Source organism: Tursiops truncatus, chromosome 1 (genome assembly GCF_011762595.2).
Source record: "Tursiops truncatus isolate mTurTru1 chromosome 1, mTurTru1.mat.Y, whole genome shotgun sequence".
Taxonomy (NCBI): domain Eukaryota; kingdom Metazoa; phylum Chordata; class Mammalia; order Artiodactyla; family Delphinidae; genus Tursiops; species Tursiops truncatus.
The window spans coordinates 104,734,916-104,748,204 of NC_047034.1; positions in this window are offsets into that span (position 1 = coordinate 104,734,916).

A 13,289-nucleotide genomic window follows, 5' to 3' on the forward strand; every position below is an offset into this window, starting at 1 on the left:
TGTTCCTGTGGTGGTTGTGAGTTGTACTGGAATTGGCCAAATTTAACGGCACCAGGTGAGAGGGATGAATTGATCCTTTATTCCTAAAGTCACTGTCCTGAATAAAACTCCAAAATGATTCGTACTGAATCAAATCTTTTAGTCAACAGTTTATTAGGTACTTACCACATTACAGCCATTTTCCTAGGTATTTTTACAAAAATATCATTTAATTCTCATTCTATCCCTATGAGTTTCCCCCTTTTATAGGTGAATAGACTTGGTTCCAGAGAGGTGAAATTATTTCTCAAGGTCGCACAGCTAGGCATAGATGGAGTTGAAATTTGAACCCTGACTTTTTTTTACAGAATAATTTTTTATTATTGAAGTATAGTTGTTAGTTTCAGGTGTACAGCACACTGATTCAGTTATATATTCTTTTTCAGATTCTTTTCCCTTATAGGTTTTTACAGAATATTGAGTACAGTTCCCTGTGCTATACAGGTTATCTATTTTATATATAGTAGTATGTATATGTTAATCCCGAACTCCTAATTCATCCCTCCCCCGCACTTTCCCCTTTGATAACCGTAGGTTTGCTTTCTATGTCAGTGTGAACCCTGACTTCTTAGCTATTAAGCTGTCACTTCCCTTGCTTGTCCCAGCCTTCCAGTCATAATTTGGCATGCTGTGTAGTCCCACAAGTAGGGTTACAATTCTCAAAGTAAACTACTCATTTTGCACTCTGACGTGGACAGCAACTTCTGGAGTGTCTGGTCAGTGGGGAGCAGCCCCAAGAGACCAGTCATCTCTAGGGATAATGATGCCTCAGAATTTCTGGACCCACAAAGCTGATGACGGCACCTTATGACCATGCCCCAGCCCCACCCAGGTGCCCTGCTCTAGTGGCCCTCAGCCTCCCGAGGTGACAGTATCTCTGTACCTGCACTGCAGATCAGGTTTCATTGGTAATCCGCCCACACCATCTCCCCAGCAGTCAGTGAATGTCTGCTTTTAGGGAGAAACCTTTGCTCATCTTTCCTTCTTAAACCAACTTACAGTTAAAAACTTATGAAGGAGCTTAGTCAGTGTCCTAAACAGATAAAGCTTTCAAAATGTTGTGTTTTTTTCTAGCATCTCTCTCTTTTGAGACTGAAGTAGTACCACATATCAGACAGGTGAGGGGCCGGGGAGGAGAGCAAGCCCTGTGACTCAGGCAGCTGGCACTGTGATAAGGGACACCAGACAAGGGCCTAAGAGCCGTGGACCACTGATCAGGCCCCACCTTCCCCGGGCCAGCAGCATCCACAAACGCTCCTGGGCAGCACAGTGGATAGACACTAGTTACAGAAGCAAAAGCAGATTTGAGCGTTAAGCCTTTTTAATGCTGTTAGTTTTACTCTGTATCAACTCATGTTCCACCTAGACCTCTGACAAATGGCTAAAACTGCTTGTTAAAAAGTACACATTCTCCACAACTGAAGAAGGAAACATGTTAAAACAAAGGCCCATCGGCTTGCAGACAATAGAGAAAATAATCTATTTATAATTGTGGAAATATCAGTGCTCTCAAAGGTAATTTTATGGTTCATTCAAACACTGAAGATAAATCATACTTTTTAAAAATAGTGACCATGTAGAGCGGATTTTAAACACATGAAATGTCATTAAATGAGTGGATTTTAGTTGAGCAATGCAAAATGATTTTTTAAGATGTTTTTAGGTGAGTCATCAAGCACTGTATTCACTAAACTCTTTTAATAGCAAAAAGTCATCTTTTACTCCTTTACTAAAGGTTTGTTCTTTTATCACCTAAAATAAAGTGGCCAAGTTCTATATAGAATTGATTTAAAAGGTAATTCAGTTCAACTAAAGTGTGTTATAGTTACTATGAGGCACTTAGATACAGTCTTTGATAATAATAGCATTTTTTTTAAGTTAAGAATTTAACTGGCTCCAATTTCTATTTTTAAAATTAGTTTTGGAGTAGAAATCAGGCCTGTGGATTCTGGTGGCCTCAAAAAGGGATGGAATCACTTTCAAGTTGATCACTGACTTCCATTAAACCCATCTGCTGCCCCCAACATTCCCAGAGCATCCCAGAAACACCGAGGCAGTACCCAGGAAAATGAACTCTGTTACTAATGTCCTTGCTCTTTGTTGGGCTTCAAGGCTGGGGTCCTTTGGGTGTTCTCCAAGGCAATTACAAAATCAAAGAATTGTTTAAAATGAAGCGAGGCAGAAAGAAGACAGAAGAAAGTTACTGATGGAATGGAATGGAAATTAACATTGCAAAATGTTTTTTTAAACTAGAGGGGGAAATAAGCCTTAAACAGGGTGTTTCTGTTGCAGACAAACTTGCTTAAAAGTGTTAGCATTTAAATGGTCACACCTCAGGCTTTGAACTTAACACTCCATTAAGGGGCTGAGGGAGCTCACACCTCTGTCTGTGATGCCTTTCACTCTTGTTGAAGCCCAGGGAAGAGAAGGGGAGGAGAGAAGAGGAGGAAGGGGAGGAGCGTCCACAAAGGGAGCAATGGAAAGGTTATTCAGAGAAGGTGACAGTGCTGGTTGTGCCCGCTGTCCTTGTGCAATTCCTAGCAGCATCTGCTTTCAATCCCGAAGTGTCCTGATTTGGATAATTAATTTTGTGGTCACCAAATAGGGTATAGAATGTCTAAAACGATAGTGGCAAAGTTATAGTCATTAATGTCTGTAAATAACCATGGAAATAACATTTGTTTTTGGACAGTAAGCTTTGGTTCAGATATTTATTTCTGTGTCATTTCACATGCTAAGACTAAGTGTTCCTGAGCAGATTCAAAGAGTTAAAGTATCCTGGAAAGGGATCCTGGAGGCTATATGGTTGTCATTTCACAAATGAGAAACTGAGGCTCAAAGAGGTTGACTTGCCTAAGGCCACACAGCTAGTTAAAAGAATTGCTAGGAATAGAACTTAGGTCTCCTACGTGTAAATTATACATTTTCAGTGTGTCAGATATTTTCAGGGAAGTAAATAATGTTTTCAAGATGGAGGCATAAAATATAAAAGTTGTGATAAAGTATCTTTCTTTAAGTCAGAGGGCTGAGAGATCAGTAGAAGGGGTTGGGGAACACAGAGAACAAGCACTGGCTCCTAGGATGAAGTTTCTGATGCCCCCTGATGACTTCAGCTGAGAAGGAGACCAATAATTCTCTTGGAATGAACAGAAGCCAGGAATCAAATTGGTTTCTGGCTTAGCAATTTAATAGCTGATTTATTCTGGTCAAAGTTCCTGAATGTCTTTAAAACTCCCATTTCCTTATCTATAAAGTGGGTATAAAGTTAATAGTCATCTCAGATGACCGTTTTGAAGATTAAATAAAACAGTCTATAAAGCACTTAGCCCAGTGCCTGGCACATGGTTATACCTTCAGAAATCCTTAGCTATCATTATCATCATCACCATCATCTCCATCATCACAACCACCAGCAGCAGCAGCTTTTTTCCTTCTCCTCTTCCAGCCTGAGTGCTCTGACAACTGATTTAACAATACACTCATCCCTTTCTCTTATATAATGCTCTACCTTAATCTCGTTTAGTTCCACACATTCACAGAGATCAATATTATTGTTCTTTTTTAGATCAGGAAACAGTCACAGAAAGATTAAATAATTTGTTCAAGACCACACAACCAGTAAGTGATGGAAGCAGAATTTAAACCTAACTTTTCTTATCTTTTCGATCTGTCTGTCCCTGGTAAGAAATTATAGGGTGGAGTGCTGAGATGAGAGTGAGGAGGGGGAGAAAAGGCAGCTGGGAGTTGACCTTGCCTAGACGGTAGATGTGTTGGAAAAGTGACATTAGGCAGATCACTCTTTATCACACTGTTCTGCAGGTGTTGCCCACATACAATTAAGATTTCTTTGTCTATGTAGTCAGTCAAAGAATGCAAACTTAAAATCTTGAGATAGCGTGGACTCAGCCTTCAGAAAGAGAAGAGATGTTAGTTGTCTCCTTAACAGAAAACACCCTAATAAGACCCAGAAAAGAAAGTCAAGCTGGAACAGTAGTCCCAGTGTCCTTGACGTCAGTACCTCTATTGAGACATGACCCAGCCAAGTAAAGAGACCTGGGCTCTGAGGAGTTCCTGGGGCACTCTGCTCTTTTCATACCCTTCACTTGGGTAGAAACCAGGTCAGGTACCCAACTTCTTTGTGGTTCATGTTTCTTTGTCATTTTTTTGGAATAGGTGGGATTAATTTGGTTGCCATTAGGACCTTCCCATGAAAAGATCCTTTGTATCATTACAATTAGCTGATTTGGAGTTATTTCTAATCATACAGTTAGGACTTCCAGTGAAGGGCAGAATAATTCTACTAATAAAAGCTAATTAGTAAAATCACAAGCTAAATAGAGGCCAAAACAAAGTGACAGGAATCCTTCTCTATTCACATACCTCAGAACACTCACAATGAATAGACCAAGGGTCCTCACATTCCCCGAGACCCCCCCAAGAGTTCTCTGTTTTGGTTCCATATGACTGTCTGTAACTTCCAGTAATTCAGTAATTATGAGTGCATGTTTTGGAGTCAAAGAAACTTGAGTATGAATCTTATCCCTATCCTTTCCACCTTGGGACAACAGACAGGTGATTCAAACTCTCTAAGCTGTCATTTCCACAAGTTAAAATAGTTGTGATAATACTAACCTCATAATGTATGCCATGTACTTAGTTCTGTCCTGGCACATAGTAAATGCCCAGTAAGTGGTAGCCATCCTAGTCTGCTTGCATCCTTGCTGAAAGGTATTTGAGCTGTGGTAGAAGAGTATACCTCCCCACAATTCTCCCACCCTTCCAGTCACCTCCGTCTTTGGGGTAGATCTACCGGATTAGCTTAGGCTACCGGCTGCTTTAGCATTAGGTAAGCAAGTAAGGGAACATTCTCTCTCTTCCTTTTACCTTGAAGGTCCTTTCCTTCACTGTACCCTGATTATTGTATCAATTAACTCATAAAAACTGTTCATCAAATCTGCAAATTATACCAAGCCAAGAGAAATGGCTAACACATTCAAAGAAAGAATATGAACCAAAAAAATTCCAAAAGTTTTCAAAATGAATAGAATCTAACATGATAGAATGTAATAGGGACAAGTACAAGGTTCTTCATTTGAGTCCAAACAAACCCCAGATGCATGAGGATCAGACTATAATAATAATAATTTAAAAAAACCCTTAAACTTTCATTTTGAAACTAAACTCAATTTAGTTAATATTGTGATATTTCTACCAAAAAAGGGATATAACTTTGCCTACTATGTAGACACATGGTCTGGGAGGCTAGAATGAGGGGCATCGTCCATTCAGGGTTGCTGGATCAGGCAGACCACCAGACCTGGTACAAGGGGGCAGATTTTAACTTTTTATCCTTATTTCAAGAATCAAGGGAGTTAGCGAATTTGGTAACATTAGGGTTGTTCAAACATCAGCTAAACGAAGATTTTGTTGGGGCATTCATTGTTAAGGAGATTCAGGTATCAGATAGACGTTTGGACCAGAAGTTATTACGGTCTCTTTCAACCAGAGAGCATACTTATGGTAATTTACCATCTCATAGGGTCACTAATCTTCTTATCCAAACATATATTTGATCTCTTTATAATTTCCAAGGAAGTGAGCAAATAGATAGAAGAGTCCAAGGTCACAGGTGTAGGTTTCTTCATTATTTTGAACAAAAAGCTTCCCTGAGTCTGATTACTCTGATTACCCCATTTGGTTCTTTCTCAAAGAAAATTGCTTTCCAAAAGTAGGTATGACCTGGCTTCTCTTGACCCTGCAGCATCTTAGTCATTTCCTCCTTTGGGCTTGTGTTCAGCTACCCCTGCCCTTTTGATTGTCCCAATATCCTCACTCTTCTAATCCATCACCTCCTTCAAATTCTGGCTTCATGCTGGCCTTCTCTAAGACAACTTCCTGGTTTCATATATTCTTCTAAGCTCCTCAGGGGCTCCCTGTTGTACACCCACACTTGCTTACATGTTGCCCGTGAATCATTCTCCAGTTGTTTCATGTTTCTGTGACTCTCCAAAAAAATTCTAAACTCCTAAAGGGCAGTGAACCTCTGTCAATGGAGATAAAAAAGAAGAAGGGCTCTGGATTTTCCTAATGATCACAAAACACTGGGCACAAAGCAATCTCTGGGAGCCTAAGACCCATCAAACAACAGTGAAATTCCACTAGGATTAAGGTTAGATGGGGCAACCCAAGTTTCGGAAGATCAGAGACATTTATATTCTGTTCTGAGTAGTTCAACAGTCCTTCCAAATCACCAGGACTGCAGACATAAAAGTTTCATCTAGCCACTAGCTCTAGCTGAACATATCACAGGTTACTTAAAGTGCAATTTATTTTTAATAGAAAAATTGATTCTAGAATGAAACATGAAGTAGTCTTTTTTTTTTTTTTTGGTAGTAGACTAACCTTTTAAAGAATAGCATTCTTGCCCTAGAGAGGGGCATAAAAGTTTAAAAGGTTATTTTCCACATTACACATAACCCGCATGATCACCTTTCCTATCTTTTTGCCGGATCAGCCTGTGGCGCTAACTCACTGAAAATATCGGCTCCATTAATGCATGATTTACTTCTCTTTACTTGGCAAAGTACAGACCCCATCTTTCAAAGCAAATTCAAGCTTTTATAATTCACTACCTCCTCTGTGAGATGTGATGGTATGGAGTTTTCTCTTCAAAACATGAATGAGCAAAGCAACTGTGTTGCTGAAGTGAGGTCTTCCCTGACCCACCCAGAGGAGTTGGTTGCTCCCTGATATGAGTTCCTGTGGCACTTTTAACTTCCTGCTCTTCTTAAACTTACCATGGCTGATCATAATTATTTGCTTACACATATTTGTTACACTCATCTCTGTCACCTACTACAACTGCCAACTCAACGAGAGCAGAAATTCTGTCCTGTCCATCTGTTTGTAACCTCATGATACAGGTGCCATGGTGTGCAATCCAGATCCCTCTCAGGACAAGGCTTCAATTCCCCCAGCTGCTGGGATTGCTGCCTGCTGTCAGCTCACAGCCGAGTCTCTTTTCTGGAATTTCACACTGCTGAATAAAGCTGCCCTACCCAAGAATTCACCCACATCCAACAACTGGTCAATGTGAGCATACAAAGGTCTGGCCTCATTGCCTCAATTCAGGATAGCTCTGAAGGATCCCCTCACCTCCAATCTCTGTGCTATCAGCCAATCCTCAATTGCAAACTGCATCACAGCTCAACTTCTCTTTGTAGGGCCAAGCCCGGCTTCCCCCATTTCCTCATAGCTGTTGTTCCTGAGAGCCTTCTGCAACAAATCTCCTGCACACAAGTCTCCATCTCTAAGTCTGTTTCCCAGGGAACCAAACTTAAGACACCCCAGACCCTAGCACAGTATCTAGTGCACAATAGGCTTTCCATTACTATTTGGTAAAAGAATGAGTGAATGAAGTACACAGGAAATTAACAAATAATAACAATTTTACATTCCAACATTTCACTCCCACTATTCTCCCTGCTCCATCCAGCCAGGTTATGATCCTTGGCAGCCAATGTAGACAATTATTAACTGAGCTTTTATAAAAGCAAACATTATAATACAGTCTCATGCAGTTCTAAATGAATATAGAGGAAGTATTTAAGACAACTATATTGTAAATGGGGGGAGAGGTAAAGGGACATAGAGAGATAAACTTTCTATACTTTACTTGAACTGGTAAAATAGTGACACCAATGTGTTGTATAAGTTATGTATACATAACGTAATACCTAGAGAAACTACTAAGGGGGTTATATAAAGAGTTAAATTTAAAACCACTACAGATGAATCAAAATGGAATTCTAAAATAAGTTCAAAAAACTCACCAGAAGGTAGGAAAAAGAAAACAGGAAAACAAAAAGAAATAAAATGCCAGATTTAAGCCCTAACACATCAATAATTATTAAAAAAAATGTAAATGGTGTAAATATACCAATTAAAGGACAAAGGTTGACAGAGTGGGTTAAAAACCATGACTCAACTATATGCTGTCAACAAGTAACACACATCAAGTATAACAGTATAAGCAGGTTGAAGGCCAAAGTATATCATGCAAAGATATATCATGCAAATATTAATCAAAGGAAAGCAGGAGTAGGTACAGTAATACCAAATAAAGTAGACTTTAAAGCAAAGAAAATTACCAGAAACAGAGAGGAGCATTATATAATGAAAAAAGGGTCAATCTACTAAGAAGACATATACATCCTAAATGTTTATGTACAGAGCTGTAAAATAAGTAAAGAAAAAACTGTTAGAACTGAAAGGATATATAAGCAAATCTACAAGTATAGCTGGAGACTTCAAAACTCCTCTCCCAACAATTGATAGAACAACTAGACAGAGAATAAGCAAGGATATAGAAGAAAACACCATCATCAACCAATAGGATTTAATTTACACTTGTAGAACACTTCACCCAAAAAACAGCAGAATAAATGTCCTTTTCAAATGCCCATGGAACATATACTAAGATAATATAGTGAGCCTTAAAAAAATACTTAACAAATTTAATAGAATAGAAATTATACCCAGAGTGTTCTCCAACACAATTCTATAAACTACAAATTAATAATAGAGAGATAATAGGAAAATTTTTAAACATTTTAAAATGAAACAACACATTCCTAAATAATCAATACGCCAAAGGTGAAGCTCTCAAGAAAATAAATATACATTGAACTGAATTATATGAAAAGACAACATATTAATATTTTGGGGACACAGGTAAAACAGTGGTGAGAGGGAAATTTATAACATTAAAAGGAATACAGAAGAAAAGAGGAAAAGCCTCAAATCAGTAATCTAAGATCTCACCTGAAGGGGACTAGTGCACCACAGCTAGCCAGGAGGGAGTCCAGGAAAAAGTGTGGACCTGCCGGGGAGGCAAGAGACCTTTCTTTCAGGGTGTGCAAGGAGAGAGGCTTCCTTCCCATTGTGCCCACAGAAAGCAGAGCACTCCCTAAGCAAGCTCCAGAGATGGGCACAAGCCGCGACTATCCACTCGGACCCCAGAGACGGGCATGAACCGCTTCTGTTGTGGCCACTGCCACCAAGAATCCTGTGTGCCAGCGCAGGTCACTATCCACACACCCCCACGAGCCTGTGCAACCCACCACTGCCAGGGTCCCGTGATTTAAGGACAACTTCCCCTGGAGAACACATGGCGCGCCTCAGGCTGGTGCAACGTCACGCCAGCCTCTGCCGCCACACGGTCGCTCCGCATTCCATTTGTGACTACTGTACCCCTCCCGCCCCCTGGCCTGAGTGAGCAAAAGAGCCCTGATCAGCTGCTGCTTTAACCCCTCCTGTCTCAGCAGGGAACAGACTCCTGAGGGCGCCCTACACGCAGAGGTGGGGCCGAAACCAAAGCTAAAGCCCAGGAGCTGTGCGAACAAAGAAGAGAAAGGGAAATTTCCCTGTTCAGCCGCAGGAGCAGCAGATTAAGTCCCCACAATCAACTTGATAAACCCTGCATCTGAAGAATAGCTGAATAGACAATGAATGTTTGTTTCCAAAATTGAGGCAGTGGATTTTGGGAGCAACTATAGACTTGGGCTTTCCTTTCTGTATCTAATTTGTTTCTCGTTTTATGTGTATCTTAGTTTAGTATTTAGAGATTATTATCATTGGTGGATTTGATTATTGATTTGGTTGCTCTCTTCCTTTTTTTAATGTATATAATTTTTTTTTCCTTTTTCTTTTTTTGTAAGTGTGTATGTGTATGCTTCTTTGTGTGATTTTCTCTGTATAGGTTTGTTTTTACCATTTGTCCTACGGTTCTGTCCGTCCTTTTTAAATCTTTCTTCCTTTTCTTCTGAGCCTTGTAGCTGGCAGGGTCTTGGTGCTCTGGCCAGGTGTCAGGTCTAAGCTTCTGAGGTGGGAGGGCCGAGTCCCAGACATTGGACTACCAGAGACCTCCTGGTTCCATGTAATATCAATCACCGAGAGCTCTCCCAGAGATCTTCATCTCAACACTAAGACCCAGCTCCACCCAGTGACCAGCAAGCTCCAGTGCTGGACACCCCACACCAAACAACTAACAGGTCAGGAACACAACCCCGCCCATTAGCAGAGAGGCTTCCTAAAGTCATACTAAGTTCACAGACACTCCAAAACACACCACCAGACACAGCCCTGCTCACCAGAAGGACAAGATATAGCCTCACCCACCAGAACACAGTCACCACTCCCCTCCACCAGGAAGCCTACACAAGCCACTGAACCAACCTCACCCACTGGGGAGAGACACCAAAAATAATGGGAACTACGAACCTGCAGCCTATGAAAAGGAGACCCCAAACATAGTAAGTTAAACAAAATGAGAAAGCAGAGAAATATGCAGCAGATGAAGGAGCAAGGTAAAAACCCACCAGACCAAAATATGAAGAGGAAATAGGCAGTCTACCTGAAAAAGAACTCAGAGTAATAATAGGAAAGATGATCCAAAATCTCGGAAATAAAATGGAGAAAATAAAACAAGAAACATTTAACAAGGACCTAGAAGAACTAAAGAGCAAACAAACAATGATGAACAACACAATAAATGAAATTAAAAATTATCTAGAAGGAATCAATAGCAGGAAAACAGAAGCAGAAGAACGGATAAGTGACCTGGAAGATAAAATAGTGGAAAGAGCTGCCGCAGAGCAGAATAATGACAAAAGAACTGAGGACAGTCTCAGAGACCTCTGGGACAACATTAAACACACCAACATTCGAATTATAGGGATCCCAGAAGAAGAAGAGAAAATGAAACGGACTGAGAAAATATTTGAAGAGATAATAGTTGAAAACTTCCCTAATATGGGAAAGGAAATAGTCAATCAAGTCCAGGAAGCACAGAGAGTCCCATACAGGATAAATCAAAGGAGAAACATGCCAAGATGCATAGTAATCAAATTATCAAAAATTAAATTCAAAGACAAAATATTAAAAGAAGCAAGGGAAAAGCAACAAATAACATAAAAGCGAAACCCCATAAGATTAACAGCTGATCTTTCAGCAGAAACTCTGCAAGCCAGAAGGGGGTGGCAGGACATATTTAAAGTGATAAAAGGAGAAACCCTACAACTAAGATTACTCTACTTAGCAAGGATCTCATTCAGATTCGACGTAGAAATTAAAACCTTTACAGAGAAGCAAAAGTTAAGAGAATTCAGCACCACCAAACCAGCTTTACAAAAAATGCAAAGGAACTTCTCTAGGCAGGAAACACGAGAAAAGGGAAGATCTACAATAACAAACCCAAAACAATTAAGAAATGGTAATAAGAATATATGTATCAATAATCGCCTTGCATGTAAATGGATTAAATGCTCCAACCAAAAGACACAGGCTCACTGAATGGATACAGAAACAAGACCCATATATATGCAGTCTACAAGAGACCCACTTCAGACCTAGGGACACATACAGACTGAAAGTGGGGGGATGGAAAAAGATATTCCACGCAAATGGAAACCAAAAGAAAGCTGGAGTAGCAATATGCATATCAGACAAAGTAGACGTTAAAATAAAGACTATTACAAGAGACAAAGAAGGACAGTACGTAATGACCAAGGGATCAATCCAAGGAGAAGATATAACAGTTGTAAATATTTGTGCATCCAGGATAGGAGCACCTCAATACATAAGGTAAATGCTAACAACCATAAAAGGGGAAATTGACAGTAACACAAAAAAGGTAGGGGACTTTAACACCCCACTTTCACCAATGGACAGATCATCCAAAATTAAAATAAATAAGGAAACACAAGCTTTAAATGATACATTAAACAAGATGGACTTAATTGATATTTATAGGACATTCCATCCAAAATCAACAGAATACACTTTCTTGTCAAGTGCTCATGGATCATTCTCCAGGATAGATCATACCTTGGGTCACAAATCAAGCCTTGGTTTTTTTTAAGAAAATTGAAATCATATCAAGTATCTTTTCTGACCACAATGCTATGAGACTAGATATCAATTACAGGAAAAAAACAGTAAAATATACCAACACATGGAGGCAAAACAACACACTACTAAATAAAGAGATCATTGAGGAAATCAAAGAGGAAATCAATAAATACCTAGACACAAATGACAATGAAAACACGATGACCCAAAACCTATGGGATGCAGCAGAAGCAGTTCTACAAAGGAAGTTTACAGCAATACAATCCTACCTCAAGAAAGAAGAAAAACCTCAAACAACCTAATCTTACACCAAAGGAATTAGAGAAAGAAAAACAAAAGAACCCCAAAGTTAGCAGAAGGAAAGAAATTATAAAGATCATATCAGAAATAAATGAAAAAGAAATGAAGGAAACAATAGCAAAGATCAATAAAACTAAGAGCTTGTTCTTTGAGAAGATAAACAAAATTGATAAACCATTAGCCACATTCATCAAGAAAAAAAGGGAGAAGACTCAAATCTATAGAATTAGAAATGAAAAAGGAGAAGTAACAACTGACACTGCAGAAAGACAAATGATCATGAGCGATTACTACAAGCAACTATATGCAAATAAAATGGACAACCTGGAAGAGATGGACAAATTCTTAGAAATGCACAACCTTCTGAGACAGAACCAGGAAGAAATAGAATATGAACAGGCCAATCCCAAGCACTGAAATTGAAGCTGTGATTAAAAATCATCCAACAAACAAAAGCCAGGACCAGATGGCTTCACAGGTGAATTCTATCAAACATTTAGAGAAGAGCTAACACTATCCTTCTCAAACTCTTCCAAAATATAGAAGAGGGAAGAACACTCCCAACCTCATTCTACGACTCCACCATCACCCTGATACCACAACCAGACAAAGATGTCACAAAAGAAGAAAACTACAGGCCAATATCACTGATGAACATAGCTGAAAAAATCCTCAACAAAATACTAGCAAACAGAATCCAACAGCACATTAAAAGGATCATACACCATGATCAAGTGGGGTTTATCCCAGGAATACAAGGATTCTTCAATATATGCTAATCAATCAATGTGATACACCATATTAACAAACTGAAGGAGAAAAACCACATGATCAGCTCAATAGATGCAGAAAAAGCTTTTGACAAAATGCAACACCCATTTAAGATAAAAACCCTCCAGAAAGTAGGCATAGAGGGAACTTACCTCATTATAGTAGAGGCCTTATATGACAAACCCACAGCCAACATCCTTCTCAATGGTGAAAAACTGAAACCATTTCCACTAAGATCAGAACAAGACAAGGTTTCCCATTCTCACCAC